Genomic DNA, 15,957 nt, shown 5'->3' with positions numbered 1-15,957 from the left:
AAATTTTACACTTAACACAGGTTACAAGCGAGTGAGTTTAGCGTGTTCTCTTCTGGTTTTGTTTTTTTTTACACCAATAATGCACTTTTATATGATGTTGATTAACAGGGATGTTAATTCCACGTTAATGGTTTTGAAAATTGTACGAAACATCTGCGGTTTTCTTACACTCTCAGTACAAAATTATTGACTTAAAGAAAGTTTCCTTAGGTTTTGTTCTGTCGAGGTTCTTAAGTCACAATTAAGGCTAAATCTGACTTTGAACCAACGTTTAAGGTGATACTTTACCGGAGAATTTAGAAAAAAAAAATGTTGCATCAAGAGCCAAAACGTGTAACAACGCGTGGGTTATGCCACGACACTTTGCAATTTTTTAAATTGTCTTCAAAACTCTAATAACAAGAGCTAACAAGTTGCGTTAAAAACAGCCCATATGCGCGCTCAGTTATGTTGCACAGGGGCAATTAAAATCATCTTTAAAAGATGCTTCAGTGTACAGCATTAGCATTTTAAACTCGGTTAATTTTGTACGTAATCCACGTACTCATTTACGTAAAATGGGGGTGGAAGGCCTACACAACTCTCTACTCGCTTATTTTCGTCTTCTATCTCGATCTTTTAACCAATTTAGCCTCTTGTATGTTTGCAGCCGGTTGACAATAAAAATTGACGATTTCCGTGGAGGATTTATCGCATGTTTTGTATTTTGATCTCATGTAAAGGTCATTTCTGGGTTCTGCGTTTCAGTCGCCTATTTATTGAACCTCTTGTGTTTCTGTTGAGCGGCTGTTATTTAAATGCCTTTCGCGATATTTTTCAGTTGAAACAAATCATTATGCCTAATCATTCATGAAGTACTCAAAACATAGTTACTAAGCTCACGCAACGCAAACCTCACAGTTACAGAGCGTAGAAAAGAGATGATAAAAACGCAGCTGTAACCAAACCGCAGACTTTAGCCTCCTTAGTTTAGCGCATTGTATGTATACAGCTATTTCATTTAACGTTGTCGGATCAAAATAAAGCTAAAAGACAAGACTGCAATGTTTTGTGGGATTACTTTTTATGAATAATTTCATCAAAATCATCCCTGCACGTGCAGGTCATTGTACTGCTAATTACAACCTATTGTTTTCTCCAGGCATGACTGATTTTGATGAGTTTATTCATCAAAATCCCACGTAAACTTTCGGTCTTGTCTTTTAGCTTCATGCTTTGAACCGACAACGTTAGTTGACATGACTGTATATGTTCCAAGAAGCTGTAGTACTAAAGAAAGGGCCAAAAGGCAAATAGCCGTTATAAGAAACACATCTTGTCACAAAAACAGCACGCCGGGCCCAGCCGGCAATACAAAAGCTTCAAGAGAAAGAACGAATATTATACGGTTCTTATCCTTACAAACATAACAGGGGAGGATCTACTGTCACTGGATGTACTGAAACGAGCCAAACCCGGCCGAACCTAAAAAAAAAAAAAAAAATGGCTCGAAGGGCACAAAAACGACAGCCGCTAAACGGAAACGACAAGAGGTCAAATAAACAGGCAATAAACGCAGAACGGATAAACCAGACTGAAATGACCTTTGGGATCAAAATACAAAGCATGCGACAGTTTATCAGTGACTATCATGTAAATTCTCCAAATCGTCATGTTAACCCGCTGTAAACACACAAGAAGCTTAATTGGTTGAAGACCGAAATAGAAGCGGCAAACATGCGAGTAGGAGTTTGTGAAGCCTTCCGCCTCCAGTTTACGTGACTAATTGTTAATACCAATAATAAAAAAAGACAAAATGGTTTTGGAGTGTATTTTTGTGGTATAGAAACTTTTTAAGGTTACCGTATATTAGAGGTGTCTCGCGTCCAAGCGATGTTATCCACGAACACAATAGTTAGTGTTAGATTGTACAGCGTAATAAACAGAAATTAACACAGAGGGTCGTGGTTTGTTAAAATAGAAACAATCAATAACTACTTAAAGCCTAGAGACACGACAAAATCACGCGCTCATTGCCATTCATTGCAACGGCGAACACTACCGAAGCAGTTGGACTAGTGTCATTTTGATGCGTTTTCACACTACTATTCTTTTTCTTTATAGCTATGGATTGTCAAAAGACACCGGATTTTTTTATTCAGGGAGATTCTACAAAGGTGGCACTTTCATTGTCGAAAGCGTTCAAAAACGCAACAAGGCAAGGAGCAAGATTTTTTTATTTGAACTGTATCACACTTTAGGATTTTAATCAAACGGCAAGACAGCGTAATAAACAGTACGGCAGAGTAATGATGCTCAGTCGCTTTGCTTGAATTGCGTCACCTTTTGAATTTTTTTCTGGACTCTAATAAAGTCGGAATCACAGTAAAATGGAAGGTAAACACCCTCGAGAGGGAAAAAGAGGAACTGCTTGCGCACTAATTTAGAGAATCTAAAAAGACATTTGTTTCAATGCTTTTGCTTTATTTACCAGCAAGGCCTTCTTAAACTAGTTACATTTCTTGCAGATATTTTCTAAGCTTTTTAAACTGCATTCTTCGGTCATGATCAAAGGTTCTTCCGTCATTTTCACGTTTTGTCTTTGTTCATTCATCCTCCGTTCTTTTGCAATTCAGGGAACGAGCGGCTTCGCAGACGCTTCTTTGGTAACGAGCGAGCTAAAAAGGGAATCAAACAAGGAAAGTGATAAAGCTGAAATGAAACATTAAACAGGAGGTATTCAGCATGCAGTATTGCAACAGTCAAGCTAGAGGGATGGCGATTGGAATAGGGATGGGGTCTGAGGCGTTGGAGGTTGTCATTGAAAAAACCGGCTGCACACGCAAAGATGGATGAATTGTAGCATATATGTGAAAAAGAATTTAAAAACAAATTCTTTTCGTGGCATGATTACCTTTTCTAAAAAAGCTTTAAGATCTCTGACATTGTTGTTAGAGTCTTGATGGTTGAAATTTGAAATTTGGAATTCGCCCCAGCTGCAAGCGACGTAATAGTTTTTTAATGTTATAAAATGCCCTTCTTTACTATTTTCGCCAAAAGCATTCTCTTAACAAAATCTTAATTGCAGTTTTTGGCAAGATCGAGAGATAGTTTTTGATTTATTCTACGAAAACTGCATCGCGAGTTGGAGCTTGTACAGGAGCTGATAGCACTCAGCATGAAATTCTAAAACTGAAGTATGTTTTAACTCAGTCTTTTACCTCGTGTCTCGTGGATTTTTCTCTTAGTGCTCTGTTTATTTGGCCCTTGCGTACGACAATACTCGCCTCTGCATTTTGATTATCCGCCAACAGCAAAGTAGAAACACAGAGACAAAGGAAAACCATCGAGGACGAGAACTTCATAGCGATGAACAGCGAGGATCAGATTCCGGTTCAAAGTGTTCTGACAGCAAGTGGTACATGCAGAGTTAACAGACAACAAGTTTCAGTTTATAAACAGTTCCTCCAAACATTAAGAGGGCATATTGATTGACACTCAAAAGTAAACGTGAGTCATTAAATTTCTTGCCTTATCAATCTTGAATTGCAAATTTCCAAACAAATCCTTAGCTTAGCTAGTCGTTTATTTTTAAGTTTTACTCTTATATTAATCGTCCTATTAAAAAATTAATTGTGACATATTTTCACTCTTTTTAAATTGGCAGGTTTGTTTTTTAATAATCATTCTTTATTTCTGACTTTAATCGATTTGACCACGAGAAATAATAATTCCACGCGCAAGTAAAGCATTTTAAACTTTGACGCACTTTCCATTTTGTAATTAGTCGGCGCACTTTTAAATTCTGAGTTGCCGCATTTTGAAATGACAATTGACGCATGTTTCCGATTTTGTCCTAATTTATAATAATGGCATAAACAGTACTTCGAAGCATTTTGTAATATCTTTGAGATTTTTTGCATTTCTGTTTAAATAGCTAGTGTAGTTAGGATAATAACAGTACGTTGATAATTGCAGGGAAAAAAATATAGAACAATGGTATCCCAGATGTTTGCGTCATTAAGTTCAATTTAGATTTTCAAAGGTGAACCCGCAGCTTTTTCTTGCCTTCTCTAACCGAGGCTTTCAGTAAGGCTAATTTCAGCGCGTATCGATTTATCATCCTGATTAGTACGTTCAATCTCATGGGCTAATTCACACGTTACGATATTGATTTGTCGGCCGATTTCTTTCTCTGTTCGTGTGGCGCGGGGTGAAAATTAGCCGTAATGCGAATCCCTTAAAACAAACTGCTTCGTGATGGCTCGATTAATATTTAAAATAATACAACGTGTTAGTACAATTTTTACAATTTGCTTTACATGTAATGTGCTATAAAATATAATTTGTGATAGCAAATTAAAGTTCCTTTCTTTATAATTTGGTGTGGTGTTATAGAATGGCTTTTAAGTAAAGGTTTAGATATATATAATTATATATACAGTCGGACCTTCCAAAGTCCCGAATTATTTGTCAGTAAAGTACTGTATTCGATACGTCTATTCAATGGTCACCTCTATTAAGCGGCCGCGGTCACCTTTTTGCTGTTGCAAGTTTAGTATTTATTTATTTATTTATTTTATTTTTTTTAAGGCCAGCAAATTATCTTTTCAAGCGAAATGGTGACAGATAATATGAAGGTGATAACTGATAACAACAAGAACTGCAATTTAATCTCCACTATAATGACATCGATCAACTCCGACCACTGATGCCCTATATATCTATCTATCTATCTATCTATCGGCAAGGCAAATGACTTTATCTTCCCGTTACAACTACGGCAAACAGCAGTGACGGATTATTTTAAATAAATCGTCCGTGAAATATTTAAGCTAAAATTTTTACAGACTGTTGATGTAAAAAAGTCCTAAGAAACTTGATGTTTTGTTACATAGATTTGCATATTTTTCTGTACATACTCAACACTAAAAAACGCTGTAGTCATTGACTACATTCTCTTTGTGTTAGAGCTATAACTTTGCACGGACTTGAAATGCGCAAATACAGGGCACTTTTAATGTTTTGTTTCAATGATTTTTACATTCATCTTCACATGTTCCCTTCTCCAGCGTTTAGCAATATAGAGGCAATAAAATTAGGTTGACTGCCATTTCTACCCAATTTATATTGTACCTCTATTAAACGGCCAACCTCTATTAAGCGCCCAGTTTTCAAAGTCCCCAGGGTCGCCGCTTGATAGAGGTCCGGCCGTACATAGACAAGTGAAACCAATAATTGATAAAAACGAACAACGTTTCGGTGTCGTCATGATGCTACCACCGATTACTCCGCACTTGATAATGGCGTCATGACGGCACAGAAACTTTGTTCGTTTTTATCTTTTTTTTTACTTGCCCAGCTATAAAAAGCGACAGCCTTTACAACCCTCGACATTATTAAAATAATGCCACAGAACACGCGTGTTCTTTTGAACGAAAACTAGACTTTCTTTCAGCGCTTTGTGTGTGAATAAATAAGTGATTTAAATTAGTTTTAATGCCGTATTTTCTAATAACAGATTATGCAGTCGTTTTGCGGCAACTCAGTTTTACAATTCGGTGAAAGCTGGTATTTGATAACGAAATACGATAGGCATTTACGAAACGCAAGCCTATCAAACGAAATACATAATTTACTGAAAAGAAAAAACATCACGTTAAAAATGATTGTTGCCTCCTAAACCAGAAATGATGGTCTGCTGGAAAACGAATCCTTAAAAATCAACAATAGCCTGTTATTTGTTTTACTATTTTTGTTGAAGTTACAAACCAACTTTTTAAGTTAGACAATCTTTCTTTCCATGGTCATTTCTACTTCACTTCCATATGCATGATTATTTTTTTACATATTCGTTCAACTTGTACGTGGCCAAACTATCCAGTGGGGAAAGGCGCTCAAGTTGAGACGGAAAATGAAAAATTCACCGTCAAGAGTTCACGTATTCCACAAACCTTTTAATTTGGTCATTGTTGTTTTGCGCCGAGTATGGCGAAAAAATGCAACAACATTTATAACGCTCGTGCGTGTTTTTTGTTTTTAGTGTTGTGAAATTCACAAAAGTTCTGTAAGGTTAAGGAATTTGAAAGACGTTTAAGAAGCTATTAAGGCGACGGCAACACTACAAAAAAAAAAAAAAAAAACCGGAAAAAAAAAAAAAAAAACAAACAAACAAACCTAAACGTGCGTTATAAATGTTGGTGCCTTTCTTCGCCATACTCGGCGCCAAACAATGAGGACCAAATTCAAAGGTTTGTGGAAAACGTGAGCAAATGACGGTATTTTTTTCATTTTCCGTCTCAACTTGGACGCCGTTCCCATTACAGCATAGTTCGGCCACATTGTACAAGTTGAACGAATTGGAATAATTGCGTACTTAGTGCAAGTAACCGAGAACTTATATTTTCAAACGACGTTTTCGTTGACAGTTACCGTCGTATTTTTAAATTCCACATTATTGCGTTAGAACGTCATTCTACGTTCAGATTGTCGCTACTTTGATCCCATCCTTAGACTTAAGGAGGATGCCTACTATTGTTACTGCGCATACGTGCTGCGCATCTCGAGATACTCGGGTTTCCTATAAGTGATGCCTACTAATACAAGGATATTTTTGGGTGGTTTAAAACTACGCGGAAAAAGAAGAACTTAGCAAGTGCTCTTGGTATTTAAAGAGAGAATTTGGTGTAACCATGCATTTTTCAGAGAAAAAAGCTTCAATTTGAAAAAAAAAAAAAACCCACCATACATTGCTTTGTATTTTATTGTTTTTGAGAATAATTGTTGCTTAATTATCTCTTAAAAAGTGCCCGTTTATCCCCAGTTTTCTTTTTGGATTTCAATAGCCCTTGCTAAGATCTGCTTTTCCCGCATAGCCATAAAGCGCGCAAAATACTTCCTTATTAGAAGGAACCGTTCTTAACTTACTCTATTTAGGTACTGCTGCCATAAAATTGTAAGGATCGATATGTTACTTAGTTTTCTATGGAACCGCACTTTACTGCTGGTAAACAATAACGTCGGTTCCCGGATTATTACCTTATAGGGGTGGATTCAGAGGACATCTCTTGAAGGGGGCTGTAAACTCCACCATAAGTAGTTAAAAATACCAGGTTTGCCTTATCGTTTAAACTTATTTCTAAATATTTCTGGTGCAGATTAAGCCTTTAAAAATCCATGCAAAAATGACAAAACTCTTTTTCAAAAAATTTGGGATCCATCCCGGTGCTACATTACCTTATCCTGTTACACGACCCCACGAGAATCAGTTTATGTTTAAATAAAGGATGTGTTGTTGTTGGGATGATGTTTTAAACCCTTAAAAATTACAATTAAAATCAAATCTGCTGCGAAGTATTAATAGTACTACTTGTGGGTCAAACAAATTAACTGTGATCAGTTTTTAAAAAAGAAGATTTCCTGCCGGAGCAGTGCTATTTATCTTATGCTAGATGTGGTTGATTAGGTGTAGATATTAGTTTATGTGTTTATTACCATTCGCATGAAAGCTGATGTGCATTAAATTCCTGTATTCATTTAGTTTGCCATTTGTCTCAAGATTTCCTCAAATCACAAGACGTCTCCTTAATTGTTTCTCTTTGTTTTTCTTTTTCCTAAACGTGTTAGTTAATTAATCAACATCGCCCAAAGTAACGTAATCAATAATCAACTCCACACTTTCGGTCTTTAACAAGCCTCCCACGCAGTCGTCAGTTTACTAATAGGGGATTATATCATACACGACTTCCCTAACAACGACTGCTTGGAATGGCTAGTCGTCAACAAACCCATTTTGTTTACAAATGCTTCAGATTAACAGCACTTGAAAAAGGAAGGAATAACGGGCCGAGACTTAATGAGACGTACCGTTTTACTCCCAAGAATGGCTATTTGACCATCAGAAAGACTGAAACCTTTCCCCAGCGCCATAAGGACGTGAGAAATAAGGAACTTCCGAGGTTCGCAACAGTAAGATGGCTCGCTATAATTAATCTAAGGTTTGTTCGAGTACGTGTCGTAACCACGCCAAATAGAGATAAGTTTTTCCGTTTAATTCTATGAGTACTGGATGTTTGCTTTGGAGTAAGAGCCCCGGATAAGATAACGAGACATCCGTTCTCCCGCCTAAAGCATTTGGAGGTACATGCATATAAACGAGTCCTAATGTGAACTCAGGCTTCAGTTAAATCGCGATCACTTTACAATGAATTTGGTCATGACCACTCGAACTGATAAGTTCCATTAAACCGTATGTTTGGTGTTGTTGTAATGCTGTAGTAATGTTGGCCGCTAAGTTTGGAATAGGCCATTTTCGAGTTGCTTTGAACCTCATTATGGCAGCGAGACCTCGTGCTTACTTCAGTTTATTGTGAAAATCAGTTTACAGTCAAATGCAAACAAACTAATCTTCACATGAAAAGCTTTCGCACAAGAAGTTTCAAAGCAACTCAGAAATGACGAGTATTTTGCGCATTTAATGTTAGGAGTTCTTTTTATCAGTCAGCCGATTTAATAATTCTTTGGAGTGAAAGCTTTTCAAAAATTGTAACAGAATTGAGCTTAAAACGTTTCAATTGCGTCTTCATGCAAGAATGCTTACCTATTAGAAACGAAATATTACTGGATAAGTCAGTAATAAACAGGCATTTCCATCGAGTAGGAACTTTTAATTCCAAAAGGAGAACAAAACAAAGTAAGCATATAGCTCAGCAATATTAACCCTGCGGTTTTGTTGCTGTTGGAAATGGATTACCATAATGATATTTTGAAGTTTCTACTCTCACTAAATTTTAGTAATTATCGCCTCGTTTTACTGTACTATATATTTGACCCCATGACTCGGTATATTACCATTCAATGGAAGAATTACTCTGATTTTACAAAAAGCACGGAAACTTGTAGATCGTTCTTGCGATTAATTTAGATGCAAATGTATTTTTATCTAGTTCTAGCATCTAAAAACAGCAATGTATCCAGGAAGAGCGCTTATTATGAGTGAAATATTGGAATAAAAGAGCCAAGAGGAAATCATGTACAAATTTCTTTACAATGCGAAGTGATTATTTTCGAAAATAGGTTAGCGTTTAAGAGGATGACACCCTGTTGGTTTTAATTAGTTAATTGGAATAAAAGTAGTTCAAAAACGTAGAATTCGCGGAAACTAAACTGAGTGTTCCTCTTCAAACTCGTTGTCAGTCAGTAAAGCAACCCAGGGACATGAACTATAGCAGATTTTTGGTAATTGTGGTTTGCTATTGTCTTTTAAGTACCTTCTTTCAGGAAGATGTGAATGGTTTTTGGGCTGGCGGTGTTAACAGTACAAGTAGAAGAAGAAGAAGAAGAAGAAGAAGAAGAAGAGGAAGAAATAGTCAAATTTCGAGTGACAAAAGGTATACTGTTTTGGATAAATTTCATCAGAGAGGCGAGAATGTAAAGGTATGAATTGTTCTGTCTTTTTCTGACAAGTCTTAACCCTGTTTATGTCACCTGGGCCCAGTTGCTCGAAGCATGGTTAGCGCTAACCCGGGTTAGATACCATAACAACCTATAGGTTTTAATACCTCTTAATTTAACCAATGGTTAGCGATAACCGTGCTTCGAGCAACTCAGCCCAGTTCTATAAGTCTACCTCGCGATGAGTTCCCAGCACCTCAGACCATCCTACTACAGTCAACTCTCGCCTTAATTGCGGACACCTCGCTATTACAGACACCCCGATCACACGGACAGCAGCTAAATCCCCAGCAAAAATTAATTACAGACGTGTGACCGAAATAATATCCCCTCTATTACGAACTCTCGCTATCAAGGACAGTAACTATCGTTTCCGAGGGTGTCCGCAATAAAGGGAGTTGACTTTAGTTTGCGGAAGGTCACGAGCAGGATCTCAGACTTTTGCTTGTCCCTGCTCGTGAAAAAATGATCATTTTATTTTTTCTTCGTCTAAAATTTAACTCGTTCGCACTCAAGAGGAACATTACAAGTAAAAAAAACTTAGTTTAGTTATCATTTTTTTAGCTCAATTAAGGAGCAACCTCGACTTGCGTTAATTAATTTGCAAGAATGATTTGATTGGATGAATGGCAAATTATTTGTAATTAAAAGTTCAGTGAGTATTCTTTTCCGTTATGCTCACTTTCCTTTTATTAAACTGGTGGCTCCGAGTTTTTGAATGGAATCTCAAATTGGGCGGAACATTCAAGTTAAAACCGTTGAGTAATAATTTCCTGTTTGGGCAGTTTGCTGCGGTTCAAGTAGCCTGTGGCAAACAAAATCCTAAATAAATGTGCTATTAAGCCGTAACTTCCTGTTTTGCTATTTGCTAGCTTTACAAAGTGGTTCTAAGAGGTAAAACGAAAGAAGCCTAAAAGCTTCAGAACATAGAAAAACGTTTTACATAGAATGTAACCAGCAATTAAAGATAAATTTCTTGACAGGGAACCCAATACGAAACAGTATTGACCCAAAACTTTTCTTGCTGGTGTGTTCACAGTTACGCTAGCTATTTTATGCAAGCAAGTGGTGGACAAGCTCGAGTTTCTTGCGGGGACTCATTTTCTGTCGTCATTTTTCTCTTAAAATCTTTAAGCGTAACGAGGATAATAGCTAAGCTAAAATAAGGACATTAAAAAGATAGGTTGGTGTGCTCAATGAAGCGAAAATAACCTTTTAGTAATTGGCTGGGCTTATAGCATCAAGGCAAACACACTATATTTTCAACTGACTGTCGCAAGAAATTATGTACAGTTACAATGCGCAATGTAATTCAATGGACTCACCACCCCAGAAAATCGTGCCTGTCTTTTAAAAGGAAACATTGGTTGTGATCTTGACTATTTACCCTAATTGCAAATTAATCAGTTGCGTTTGGGCTAAAATTGATAATGAAATTGGAAACAAGAGTTGTAATTGATGCTTTTTCACTTTACTCTTATCTGTAGAGGTAGCTGAGAAGAGGTTTGGAACCCATTCTATACCTTGAGGATGCGCAACGGAGAAAAGACACCATGTGACGTCATCACCAGTTATGTCAGAGCAGGGCTCACGAAAAAATGGGCGATGCACTTGACTGTTGAGCGACGTTTGGTGCAAAGCTCAAAATTCAAGTGGCCGCTTCGTTGCCTATTCGTTCCTGTGCGATGTGTCAGAGAACGAAGCGAAATATCAGCTGCAGTTTCAAAACAGCCTTGTTTATATGTGACAAAGGAATAATAAAATGGGAGCAGAAAAGAAACAGTTGACGATTTCATTTAGTATTTGTGTGTTAGTGAGACTGGTACTTCCCGTGTCACTTGCGATTGGTCAATTCAAATGCTATTTACATTGCATATAGTGTTCCCTGTATATAGTGCGAAAAGAAAACAATATTCATGTGTATTTTCCTTAATATTTCCAGGTGCCAGCGGTAAAAATCAGAATAAGTTTATTCCTCTTGTAAGCTGTGATTTCCTTTTCAACTAAGCACCACTGGTTTCGTTTTGTTTAAAGGGGTTTGTTTAATTTTATTGTGTGTACACAGATAGCAGTAGAAAAGGAACTTTCCTACACATCACATTTTAATGTAATACAAAACTTTAAGTAACTACATTGATGCATGCTTACTGGATGCGTTGGAGTGTTAACACGTTCAGATTGTGGGAGAAAAGGGAAACGATTGCACGTTAGTAGAATTTTGAAACAGTATATCAAACATCAGCAAAAGCGTCCCAACCGATTGCCAAACACCGAGAAACTTCGAGGTTGGTTAGAAATCGGAGGAGGCATGCTTAATTTTTTGAGAAATTCAAAGCAAAAATTCATAACATTTTATAAAAGTTAAGATAATATTTCCAGGTCTCCTTCATGGTCGTGATTTCCTTCGTTTTTTCTTCAGGGATTTTTCATGAGTTTGAGAAATATAAGAAAAGATCGAAGGTTGTCAGACACACTGTCTGCAACGGGCTTCAGAGTTGTAATCATTTCACGTTGGACGTAGGATAATCTGAAGTCAATCGCGAATCGCGACTATTGACGTTCGCCAGGGAAGTATAAGGAGCGCATAATGATTATTATTTCAATTTCTTGGATTTTATTTGGTCCTGGAGACGAAACATAAGTAGAAATTGTTTGACTTCATTTAGATCGGGCAGAGCAAAAATTTGATGCTAAAGAGGGAAACGGCACAGGTGAGGCTTGGCGGTGTAATGGACAAGTTGTCTCCAGTTTGTCAAAAATGGAGTAGCTTGCCAAAACTGTTCATGTTTAAGTATAGCTCAGCGTTAGAGCCCGGTGGGAGATAGTTCTAATTTCTGTTGATGATGATGTCCCGGACTTGGCGCATTGCGACTTCTCTTAGAAGGGTTACCAGCCCATTTTTATTCAGTGCTAGAGTTTCCTTTCCTGTGCTCGGGTCCGGTTTGCACAATCGAGTGCCAACCTACATTTCTTGTCTTTTCGGCCCATACAAGCCTACAGAAATATGCCATAGATCTTAATCATAAATGGCGGCCGATTAATTATTATTTTCGATACATGTTAAATTGGCCCTACTAAACTCATTTAAGAGTAAAAATTCTATTGAATTTTGCACATGCTAACGAGGCTAGTAATGCTAATTTCCATAAAATTAAATCGGCCGCGATTTATGAATAAGGCCTATTGATAAAAACAAAAAAATAAAAAATAAATAAATAAATAAATAAATAAATAAATAATAAATAAATAAATAAATAAAATGAAAAAAAACTTACTGTCATCAGCGTGTAATTTAATTACAGTGGTAAAAAATATCTTTGTCCCTTTCAAGAAACTGAAATCGGGTAATGAAAACGTTTACTAACATGTCAATAATGTAAGAAAACAAAGCAAAACACAAACAAACAAACCACACTATCAAATTTTGTTATAAAAAGGAAGGAATTTTATCAGTTCAGTAACTCATTTTATTGACTTTTATCAGTCTAATTAAGGTTTTTATTACACTATGTTTGTAAAGTACTGCTTATAATAGCTTTTATATTGGCATGTTAAAGGATCGCCCTCTCTTAACTGACTTATAACAAATTTTCAAACAATACTACATGTTTTCAAACAAAACTCGAGAACTTTAACGTCACCGGAAGCAGCTCACTTGACCTCTGAAGGTTGGTTTATAATTCTTCTGGTGCCAATAATAAAGAAAACCACAAAGGGAATGGAAATTAGCAGTCCCATCAAATTTCAAGCCACAAGTTAAACAAACAGACTAAACAGACACTCAAACGCCCGTTGTCTTCGTAAATACCTCGTTGTCGGTGTATGTGGTATTCCAGGGTGAACGTGACATTCCGTTTCCCCACAAAGCAATCCTTCTCGAACATTTTTTTGTTAGTAAATCTTCCTTGCTTTGTTTTGCGATTTCCAGTATGTTGTATACGAAACGGATAACGATAGTTTAAGCTGTTTTAGATGCTTTGAATCGTTCAGCTGAAAAAGATCCACACTTTAGGAAAGCCAATAGCCTAAGCAAGGAGTTTGTAAAAACGGTTGCAAAATGGTAAATGACAGCGAACACGCATTTATACAAAAATAAAAACTTTCCAAGCGAATAAACAGGAAAAATCTCCCATGATCTCTTCTCGGACTTGTTTCTCTCCATATTCCGACCTCGAAGACTTAAGTTTTAAATAAAAAAGTTTGCTACTGTCCTAAAATCACATACCTAGATTTTGTTTGCGCAGTCGTCGAGTTTGTTATTCAGATCTGAAAGAATAACTTCCCTTCTTCCTCTCTTCCTTGTTCTCCCTGAACACCTTCTCAGTCTTCCAAAACACCGTCTTCTTCTTCTCCGTCTTTTTCGCGGTTCAAAAGCCTCCATCTGGTCCATCAAAACGCAGACGAGAAGCAGCAACATGGTGAGCACGAAAAAGAGCCGATTTGAATGCATGATTCATGAGTGTCGTTTCTTGAAGAACATATAAAGAGCAGTTTAGTTCAGTTCGGGTCGGACTCTTTTGTTGTCAAGTATTCTAAGCTGGGATAAAAAAGTCAGTCATTTTCCCTTAAATTAGAAAAAAATAATATTTGCATTCTGCCTTTAATCGTTTCCTTGTTGTTTATAATAGCACACTGTCTGATCTACTCTTTCCGAGCCCTGTCAACGTATGGCGCCCATTGTAAAAAAGGACGGCTATTAAATAGGCATTTTACTTTGTGTCAGTTAGTTTTCACCGGTTTTACAGAAGATGCCTCGTTAGAGGGAACAAGGTCATCTCGTATTCATAATTTGAAGGTCGTTAATCGTTTCTTCCTAAAAATGCCATGGTTGTTATCACGTAAATTAGTGTTGGAACCTAAAATTAGGTCCATTATCAGCCTTAAAAACTTCATATATGTTTTAGATTTAAGAGTTGTAATACGTATGTAATCATAATTATTATAAACGGAGATTTGCCCAATATTAGTGCTAAGTTGTTGTTATTATTATTATTATTATTATTATTATTATTATTATTATTATTATCATTATTATTATTATTTTGCTTCAATTTGGCGTTTGTGCAAAGTGCAGTTCTATACGACCTATATTTTAGTTCCTCTCCCGATGTTTGCAAACTCGCAAGCGACCGACTTATTGCCTAAGGCGTGTGTGAAACGCAGAAATGGTCGTGTTAGCTTCTTGCTTTGCTTTACGTAAAGAATATCTAGTACTCACGATTTTTATTGGGAGTGAAGTAAGCGTTGTTCAATATACTTGCGTTTCTGGTTCCGAGCGTACGTCAAATTCAGGAACTCTGCTGCCATTGACCACCGAACTTACCGCTGACAGTCCTCGTTGCCAGTGATGATGAGCTTATTGCCTGTTTCCAAAGCAACCTCATCCTACGAGGAACACAAGGACTTGTTGAAATAAGGGCATGGCTTCGCAAGAATGTCTGGATCCCAGGAGTCGTTAAGATGGCGAAGAAGCTGATAAAGTCATGGGATGCTTGCCTGATAGTGATACCTGAATTCAGCCGAGAGCTCCTTCAATGTCAGCATTACCTGTAGCCCTTCCGAACAAAGATGACCTCCTTATGGTCAATGATGACTCTTCCAGGTACCCAGTACCAACTACTGGGTAGTCGAAATTGTGAAGTTAACTTCAGTAGGTACCGCGCGACTGACCGAATATTCTCAGTGTTTGGACTACCGGACGTAGTGAAGTCAGACAATGGTCCTCCGTTCCTGAAGTAGCAACGAGTTAAAGCTCTTTGCAGAATTGGGAGATCTTGGCTGTGACACGCAGATGGTCAAGGAAGAACGGCGAAGTGGAAAGATTTGTAAGAACTACATAGAAGGATGTCAAGACAACCACAATACAGCGTTTGCCGAAAGAAACTTCACATTTTCGTTAATACTAAATCCGAATTCTGGGGTTCCGAATAGATATTCACTGAAAGGAACCGTTGGGTGCCCATGATATACTTGTGTTTCAGCTCTAGTCCTGCCACCTATGTACAACAATTAATGTTTCCAAATATCTGGGTAAAAGCAAACTTCTCAGAAGCCCGCTTTTCACTTTTTGGGAAAAAAGCCTGCCTGTTTGTAAGATTGGCATTACTGATCTCTGTATTACTTTTGTCCCCAACGAGATCTGAAGAGCAGAACAAACTCTTTGAAACTCTAATGCACCTAGCCTTGCAATTCATACTGACAGCTTCTACCCAAATCCATTGCCAGTTTAATAAAAGTAATATTCTGACCTTGTCATACTCTGTAATAACAAGCACAATTTTTTTTGTTTGAGGCGAACAGGCAGCCCTCCAGTGGGGTGAGGCAATACCTCAAGGAAAAAAAAACATCTAATCCCATCCTAGGCGGAGGAGTGCAATGCCAAAGGCGTGGGTCCACTACAAATGGGGGGGCAGCAGGCCGCCAATTTCGCCGGGGTGTCGAACCCCGCCTGTGTAAAAAAAAACCAAAACAAAAAAAAAAAAAAAAAAAAAAAAAAACAAGAAAAAATAAAATATAGAGCAACGA

The 15,957-nt window shown here is 37.3% G+C and overlaps 1 protein-coding gene and 1 long non-coding RNA gene across 2 annotated transcripts in view; both read right to left on the bottom strand.

Annotated features, from left to right (window-relative positions):
• LOC146459316 (uncharacterized) overlaps nt 1-15,957 on the bottom strand; it is a 329,226-nt gene that overhangs the window by 76,187 nt on the left and 237,082 nt on the right. The window lies entirely within an intron of this gene.
• On the bottom strand, nt 2,449-4,174 carry LOC146459335 (uncharacterized). Its single transcript, XR_014858000.1, has 2 exons — nt 3,201-4,174; nt 2,449-2,657 (listed from the first exon to the last, which is right to left on the bottom strand). It is a non-coding gene; the product is annotated as an uncharacterized LOC146459335 (long non-coding RNA).

This window comes from Pavona decussata, unplaced genomic scaffold (genome assembly GCF_977016875.1).
Source record: "Pavona decussata unplaced genomic scaffold, jaPavDecu1.1 SCAFFOLD_220, whole genome shotgun sequence".
Classification (NCBI taxonomy): domain Eukaryota; kingdom Metazoa; phylum Cnidaria; class Anthozoa; order Scleractinia; family Agariciidae; genus Pavona; species Pavona decussata.
The sequence above is the reverse complement of the archived record's forward strand: the minus strand, read 5'-3'. Positions and strand labels throughout refer to the sequence as shown.